Source organism: Bacillus rossius, chromosome 6 (assembly GCF_032445375.1).
Source record: "Bacillus rossius redtenbacheri isolate Brsri chromosome 6, Brsri_v3, whole genome shotgun sequence".
Classification (NCBI taxonomy): Eukaryota; Metazoa; Arthropoda; class Insecta; order Phasmatodea; family Bacillidae; genus Bacillus; species Bacillus rossius.
This window is the reverse complement of record NC_086334.1, coordinates 12,766,493-12,774,612: the sequence shown is the minus strand read 5'-3', so window position 1 is coordinate 12,774,612 and position 8,120 is coordinate 12,766,493. Positions and strand designations below refer to the sequence as shown.

Genomic DNA, 8,120 nt, shown 5'->3' with positions numbered 1-8,120 from the left:
GAAGGGGGGTGGGGGTTAAGCACGTGCTCCCGTGCCCCCTCCACTAAATCCGCCACTGAACGCGAATACGCAAACGGGGAAACACGCGCAACCAACGCAACAAAATTAACAGTCGTTCATAAAGCATCCAAGTCACTAGACGGCTCCAACCCTGTAACTTAAAAATATTTTTTGAAACAGTAGAAAACATATTTTTTAGCCCAGGCTCCTTTTGATAATTCATATTTATCATGAAAACTAAACAATAATTTGTCAATAAATTGATTTAAAATTGTTATTTTCTATCACAGTGTAAAAGTTAAACAAGTGTAAACATTATGAATATAATATTAAAAAAATCCCTTTCGGCACAGCCTACAGGCGTAGGTAGATTTAAAGTACCCATGTCTCCTGGAAATACTATGGTAACTTCTATAAACTCCTGGAACATTTTAAGAACTTAATGTAGCCTAAATAACATCCTGTATGTTCGCCAATATTTAAAAAAAATTCTCATATTCAATGCATTGAAAATATTTTGAATGTTTTTAACTTAATGCATCCAGCATTGAATGTCTAAACGAATTTAATATTATGCCTACTAAGTTTGTTATGCAATTATTTTTGACCTTCAAATTATTTTTCATCCCTTGTACTAATACGTGGTCGTATGAATCTTTTCGAACAAAGGTTTAAGGTAACATTAAGATGGTTATTAAAAAATTCTGATGAATTTGATACAGAGATTATTTTTTTTTAATTTCAACCCCTAATTTTACCGTAATTGTTCGTTTCATCAAAAATTGTTTCAGCCCAAGATTTAAAATAAATTTTTGCGTTTTTCAATAAATAGCTTGAAAGCAATGCAGTAAATTGTCTCATGCTTCGCAAATGATTATATAATTGGCCAGAGTTTCCTATATTGTCGTATTACGATATTTGGTTTACCTTGATAGCAAGACGCAAATTTCAAGTGTATTAGAAACCTTACAAGTCACGCAATACGCGCGGATCAGGTTTACAAAATTGTGGTGTGTGAATAGTTGAAGTATAGCTTGGCTTCTGGGTTGTAACCGTGTCTTTGGCGAATACTTCACCGACGTTTCGGTCGACATTGCGGTCGCCATCATCAAGTAGCAGTTACCTACAGCAGGTTAACTGTAGTAGGTAACTGCTTCCTGATGATGGCGACTGCGATGTCGACCGAAACGTCGGTGAATTATTCGCCAAGGACGCACGGATGGCTACAACCCAGAAGCCAAGCTATACTTCAGCCAATGACCGTGAAAGCCTGCGAACATTGTTAAGTGTGAAGAGTTGTACATTACGTAAATGGGTTGTTGAGAAGGTGGGGGGGGGGGGGGGGGGGGGGGGGGCTGACAGAATTTTTTGTCCCCGGGCCTGTAGTTTCTTCCGATGGTCCTGCTGTACGGAAACAGCAGAGATACGTTGAGGGTTGTTTATGTCAAGTGAATGAGCTGGTACGCAGTTAGAAGGGGGTGTGTGGGGTGTGGAAGGCCGTACGGCAGAATAACGGGCAAGTAATCGCGCGTTGGGGCGATGCCGGCGGAAACACCACTCACCTGGTGAAGGCCGGCGGATGGAAATAGATCGGCTACGCCTTCGGCTGGTCATCTGGACTGTGTGAGAATAAGGAGAGAACCGGAAGATCGCAAGGCCAGTAGCCAGGATACTGTGATGGAAGTGATCCCATACAACCATTATACAATTTATTTATTTTATAATTTTTTTCCCCTCTAAAAACCGAATTTTAAAAGAAAATCTACTATCACACTCAAATAAAATCTCAAGGAATCGCAAACTTTTATAAATTTAACCTTTACAAGTAGAAATTTAAGCAATATTTTTTGTTTGAATAATGTGAACATTTAAAAGTTTTTTGCTTTTTATTTAATTGTTTTTAGTACTTTGTTCTTAAGTCAATTATTTCATGATTTCTTCAAAAATAAGTCATCAATACACACAGCCTACGCTAATGTTATTATATACGTGAAACACACGCGTCAATGTACGAAAGATATGCTTACAGTAACACGTGTGCAAACTGGCATTAGATATAGACTACTTGGCAAAACAATATTCCTGCCGCTACTGTGTACGAGCTTTGATTCAAAGGTACGAGGCATGTCGGGATTAGCATGAAATCATGTGATATGTATACGGTTTTAGATTAACCGTTTACGTGTAGCCTTCGTCATAAAATTATTTATTTTTACAATATTATTAAGTTAATCAGTAGAAATTAGGTTTTCTCAAAACCATTAAAAACAGGAAAATTTCAGGGTTTTAAGAAAAACCTATTTTTTATTGATGTACATAATGAATGCTTATTTTTCTTATTAAATGTCGTAATAAAAATCGAACAAATGACGTTTACTTTATGATAAGAGGACAACAATTTAATGACAAAACATTTTACATTTTAATAAAGGAGTACATATGTACGCATGATTCATTTCGGCAGTGTTGGAAAAGGGGGTGGGGGTGGAAGTAAACCACTTTGCCCGCTGTTTGCTTTCAAATTATTTCCAGTGGCAATTACAAATTTTTGAATAGTTCTTGTAATGGAGAAGATTGATTTAAGATTTTTTTTATATACACCATTGTTCTTTGCGCTGTGTCATAAAGACACTGTCTCACCCCTCTTTCCAATTTTTTGTCCCCACCCCGCGTACGACAGTGATTACAGGTGATGCGTAAAAAAAAAAGGGGGACGGGGCCTCTGACTCAAATTAATTAGAATGAGGCACCTCTGATTCAAATTAAATAGATTTAAATTATGATATTCAATAAATAATCAGCCCAAAACACATTTCATTCAAAACCGTTTACTTATTTTTCAGAAGCTATTCTAATAGATATAGGATTTCATAAACCTAAAAATTGCTACATTATGACTATGAAACTAATAATCATTACACACATTATTCATTACTGTATTAGTAAAATATCTGGTACAAGTACCTATATATATTTTTTATGTTTTTCTTAAATTATGAATTTGTTTCGAGTGACTGCTCTAAGTAGATCCACAAGAAATGGTTTCACCATTTTAAAACTTTGTATAATCATAACGTTGTAGGTTAGAAATAACACTATTATTTTAATAAATATCATTTTAAACTACAATAAAATATTCATGAACATTGATAAAACAATAACGTGATAACATTCTAGATATCTTACAAAACGCAACGCCTCGGTAGCGCAGTAGGCAGCGCGTAAGTCTCATAATCTTAAGGTCGTGAGTTCGATCCTCACCCGGGGCATGTTTTTTTGTAACATAACGAAAGTACTGAACGTTAATATAAGAGCTTTCAAGTAAAATCTTATTTCATAAACCAACTTATAATGTGATTTAAATCACGTAAATTCAGTTTACTAAATGTAGACCAATTAAGTACGACAATTGTATTACAAATTGCAGGCAATCCAACAATAGAAGTCAAAAACTATGAAGTTGTCAGTGGCCTATCATAGTATGGGAAATAAAAAAATAATAATAAACACTGCACAAGCTAATAATATATTTAGAGAAAACTCAATTTATTATTTAATTAATGTTAATTCTAAGTATACAACTGGGGAAGTTACAGTGTATTATTGGTATCAAATTACATATTAATTGTTAAAAAAATATGGTAAAAGTAACATGATAATGGTTTATGTGACAAGTTTGTCAAGAACTTACAAATTTTAGTTGAGCTTTGAGCATAAATAATGTAGCTTTTTAAAAAATCGAATTACTACATTAACAATACTGAACTAATAAGAACTACTCGTTCTAAATTTTTATAAACGAAATCATTTGGGAACATTGTTATTTCTTCATAACAAATTTTAAAAAAAAGTGAAAATGTATGCTATAATTTATCATCATTTTCTTAAATTGTTATATCGGCATTGCTTCGTGCAACGAAATATAAATGAGGGTATCAAGTTTTGTTAAGTGAAGCTAGCTTATGTTTCTGCATAGAGGCATTGACGTTCCTGAAGTCCAGATGGGAGCAAGCAGGGGCGCAACTAGAGTCTCTGGCACCCGGGGCATGAATGGATTCATTCCCCCCCCCCTCCCTCTTTTTTTTTGCACAAGCCACACCAATAAAGTGTGGGGTCCGGGGCCCTTCCACGGAAAAATGGTGCTATTTAAGCATTTTCCATACCTACATGTAACAGTTTCTGTGCTACTGTAACTTCCATGCATGAACCCACTATGTCCACAAAGTAGTCCGTATAATCACTAGACATGCTCATTAAATATGTTGAGACGTTATATTGTAAATCAGATTAGATATTCCTGGCATGCAAGTTAAAAAACGTTTTACCAGTTATCAGTTGTAGTAGGCATTACAATGCAAGCGATTTCGGCGCCCCCACAGCTTTGCGCCCGGGGCGTATGCCCCGCTTGCCCCCCTATAGTTGTGGCCCTGGGAGCAAGATTAGTTTTTAAAATAGCATTCTACTCAACACATCATAGAAACACCATAATCGAAACAGTGGTAAATAGCCATTGGCGCAACACCATAATATTCTGATTCTTTTTGAACATTTTCTGTAACATGATTTGGCATACATGTGAGCAAAACAAAATTGCACAACTGTGATGAGGGCATAAGTCTCAAAGAAAATTGTATGTTTAAAATTGTTTTAATGATTAAATGATATATACATTACAACAAAGGGCACATTAATTATAATGGTTACTTTCATATGTTAATTTAAAATTGGATAAAAGCAATTGGAATATACTCAATTTTCATTTAAAAAATCATCACTGGACTTTTTGCCACATAACTACATCAAACGAGCTACACAACTTCCTATCTCATTTCGAATAGTTACTTTGCTGCACAAAGTATGCCACCGACGCAGCAAATGTAAGAAAGCAAAGGAACCAAGACGCATTTATTTATTTATTTATTTTTTTTTACTGGCAATACAGATGACAAGTTAAAACAATCTGGGAATAAAATTTTCCACTCGGTGATGTCGGTTGTGGTTGTGGAATATACTTATCAGCAGCGCATCAGAAACACAATTAAAAGTAATATATCATCTGCTCTGACATAAATGTATGTTATTTACAGCATTTATCTTTGAAAAAAAAAATTGACAGTAAACTGCTGTATCATAGGGGGAAGCCTACGATGTACATTATTCTGTATTGCACAGACCCAAACAAGCCCGAATATCTACCTTCGGCCAACATCGGCATTAAAATGATTTGACAGTATTTTTATTGTAGCTATACTAACCTAACATAACTAACCATCCAAATTTTGTAAAGTAATAAACAAAAAAACTGACGAAGTTGGCCGAAGGTAGATATTCGGGCTTGTTCGGGTCTGTCAAATACAGAATGTAGGTACATCATAGGCTCTTCGTATCATAGTGAATTGTTTACACTTGTTTTGAAAGAACATATTCCTCAAGACGGACTCGATTAATTACAAGGGAAAATTATGTTTCATGTCTTATACTTTTCAGAAAGTGTTTTCAATGATGTCACTTCTGTTTTGTGCAGGTGGAAGTGACGGCTAGTAACCCCTGTCATCAGTCTTGACTGGGCGGCCACCGAGAGCAGACACCATCTCACAGAGCGCCTATCATTATTTTGTTTTAACTGATTTCACAGTAGGTAGTTTTATCGGCAATCTGTTTCAAACAAACATACATTATTCTCTAGATATATGTGCCTCTCGGTGGGTTTTTAAGGGGGCTGAACCCCTTCCCATTTCCTACAGCAGCAGTGCACCATTGGTACATGAGCTGGCAATAATGTACGGGACCGGCCGACTCCAAGTTTTTCTGAGTTAAAAGTATTAACGTCCCTCGGCTTGAGGCCCCCGGTTCCCTGCTTGCGTGACTGTCCAGTTATGCCCGTACTGCTCTGCGGAGAGTGGGTCCAGGCCAACGTGGCCGGGACCGGGAACTGCGGGACCTGGAGGGAGGAGGTAGGTGGAGAGGAATATTGGTAAACTGTTCCAATAACGATTCGGTGTTGACGATTTTCACGAGCCTCTTTTATTAACGATTTATAGCCTGCCGCAGCCTGGCGGAACCGTCGCGGAACAAGCTCCCTTCCCGCGACGACCCGGACTCCCGTAACACCGTTCTGCCCGTTATGACGTCCTGGCACAGATTGAGAGTGGTTATAAGTAATACTAATCCCGTTTAAGGTTACACCGTGAAGAAGCGCAGTGCGTGCGCGCCCGGTTACGTAACGTTTCGTAAGACGATAGAAGTTCTGAGTCCCGTAATTGCACGTCCGCGGTCTAGAACACTCTGCTAGTAACGTAACTCGACGACTCGTAAATTCAGTAACGCGGCGAATGACTCGCGGAGGCAGCTTGACTGCCGTATCAACTCGTGAACTGAAAATGAAAGGTTGGCCACGAGCTCCGGGTACGCGCCTCGCGAGCAGCGCGGAGCGGCGTACACGACTGTCCTCGTTCGAGCCCTGAACACGACTGACTCTCCCCGCCCGCCCGCGGGCTGCGGGGAGGGAAGGGGAAATCGGCCGGCATGGGAGAGGTCCCATCCCGCGGCGCGCCAGGCTGCAATTACAAACTAGCATACTTGAGGAAACACAGAATATTCACAGCTAAACGAAACATTAATCACAACAAGTTTACAGAATTAATAAATTATAATACAATATTTACATACTCGTTGAGGCCCGTGACCATTTGGAAAATATACAAAAACACAGAATCATCTCTTGCACAAAAAGGCTCTTTAGCCCGCTAGGGCGCACACGGGTGTATCCCTGGCCGTCGCACTTCACTGGGGGGAAACACACTACCTCAGGCCCACGTCGGTGGCCAGGTACGGCCTCTGCACCTGAGGGGGTACGACGACTGTCGTCAGTATGTTTACCACCGGGTGCCCTAATAACATTTTCTGGAATAATTTTTTTTTTCCAATGTCATCGTAGTGTCTAAATTACCATACACGAAAGTGTGATGTGTAATTGTAGTAACACTCTTTAGTGCTTGTTCGCTACAATAAACCAGCAGTTTGCTGCGGCCTGAAACTGTGAGTACTCTCTTAACCAGTTATTTTGTCTCCGTACATGAGTCCCAGCAAAAGGTTATGATTGTCTAGGCAAGGCATATCCACAGGCCCACAACACTTAGACCAACAGTTGTTCTGGAAAGGATGCAAACTTATATAGCTCTCCGATGCAGGTTTCTTCCGGCAAGCCACACTGGGCCGAACCGTCCACACCCTGCTTCACTGTGTGTGATGTTGCTTTTCCCTGAGGGCTGGGCCAGGAAATCATCACTATCATCATCAACACCTGCCAGGCGACATCCGTCATGTCTCAACAAACTTCTGGTGAACAGCCCATGTAAATGCAAACTAATGGGTGTAATGAGGTAATGGGTGCGGTCTTGTACAATATAGAATATGCCAAAGAATATTGCATACATGAATTGGGCAGTGTCAAATTAGGTCACTCCAAGGGGCGATATCATGTCAATGAGTAGGCATGCCTTGCAGTAGTATGGGCCTTGAAATATAACCACCAGCACCACCTCAAGAGGCAATAATAATTACTATATCTATTGGCAGCCAATGACAGCTGGTATAATTTAGTTTATAGCTGTTCACTCAGTGGGTGCTCTACCATCAGTCATTCTCATTTGATGTGAAGCAATACAATGAAAAGAAAAGCAGCTTGTCGACCAGTTTTCATGCCAACTACGACGATAGTCCTTCCAGCTACATACACACTCCCTTCGAAATATAGAGTAGCAAATGTATCTATGGTTGCCAAACACCCGATTGAATGCATTAAAATCAGTTGCTAGCTCGTGTATGGTACCACTTATTAAAACGGTTGCTTTTTCGTTACTGCCGTCGTCCGCGGTCTCGTGTTCGAGTCCGGGCGCGAGTTCTAGCGGGGTGGCTGGTCTGACTAACGTTTTATGTTCCGGGAGGGCGCCAGGCTAGCTCGGTGTCTAACCAATGAGGGTTCGTGGTTCGTTGCCCCAGCGTGGTCCGCTAGAACCGTCGGCGGTCTTGCCTGGGAATTTACGTTAAAGAAGAATGCGTGGGATTGCCGTAGTAGTGACGTGCCTTTATTCAAGGGATTGACGTCACACCATACAATT

The 8,120-nt window shown here is 39.6% G+C and overlaps 1 non-coding gene across 1 annotated transcript; it reads left to right on the top strand.

Annotated features, from left to right (window-relative positions):
- The first annotated feature begins 3,196 nt into the window (after positions 1 to 3,196).
- On the top strand, positions 3,197 to 3,269 carry Trnam-cau (transfer RNA methionine (anticodon CAU)). Its single transcript has one exon. It is a non-coding gene; the product is annotated as a tRNA-Met (tRNA).
- The last annotated feature ends 4,851 nt before the right edge of the window (positions 3,270 to 8,120 follow it).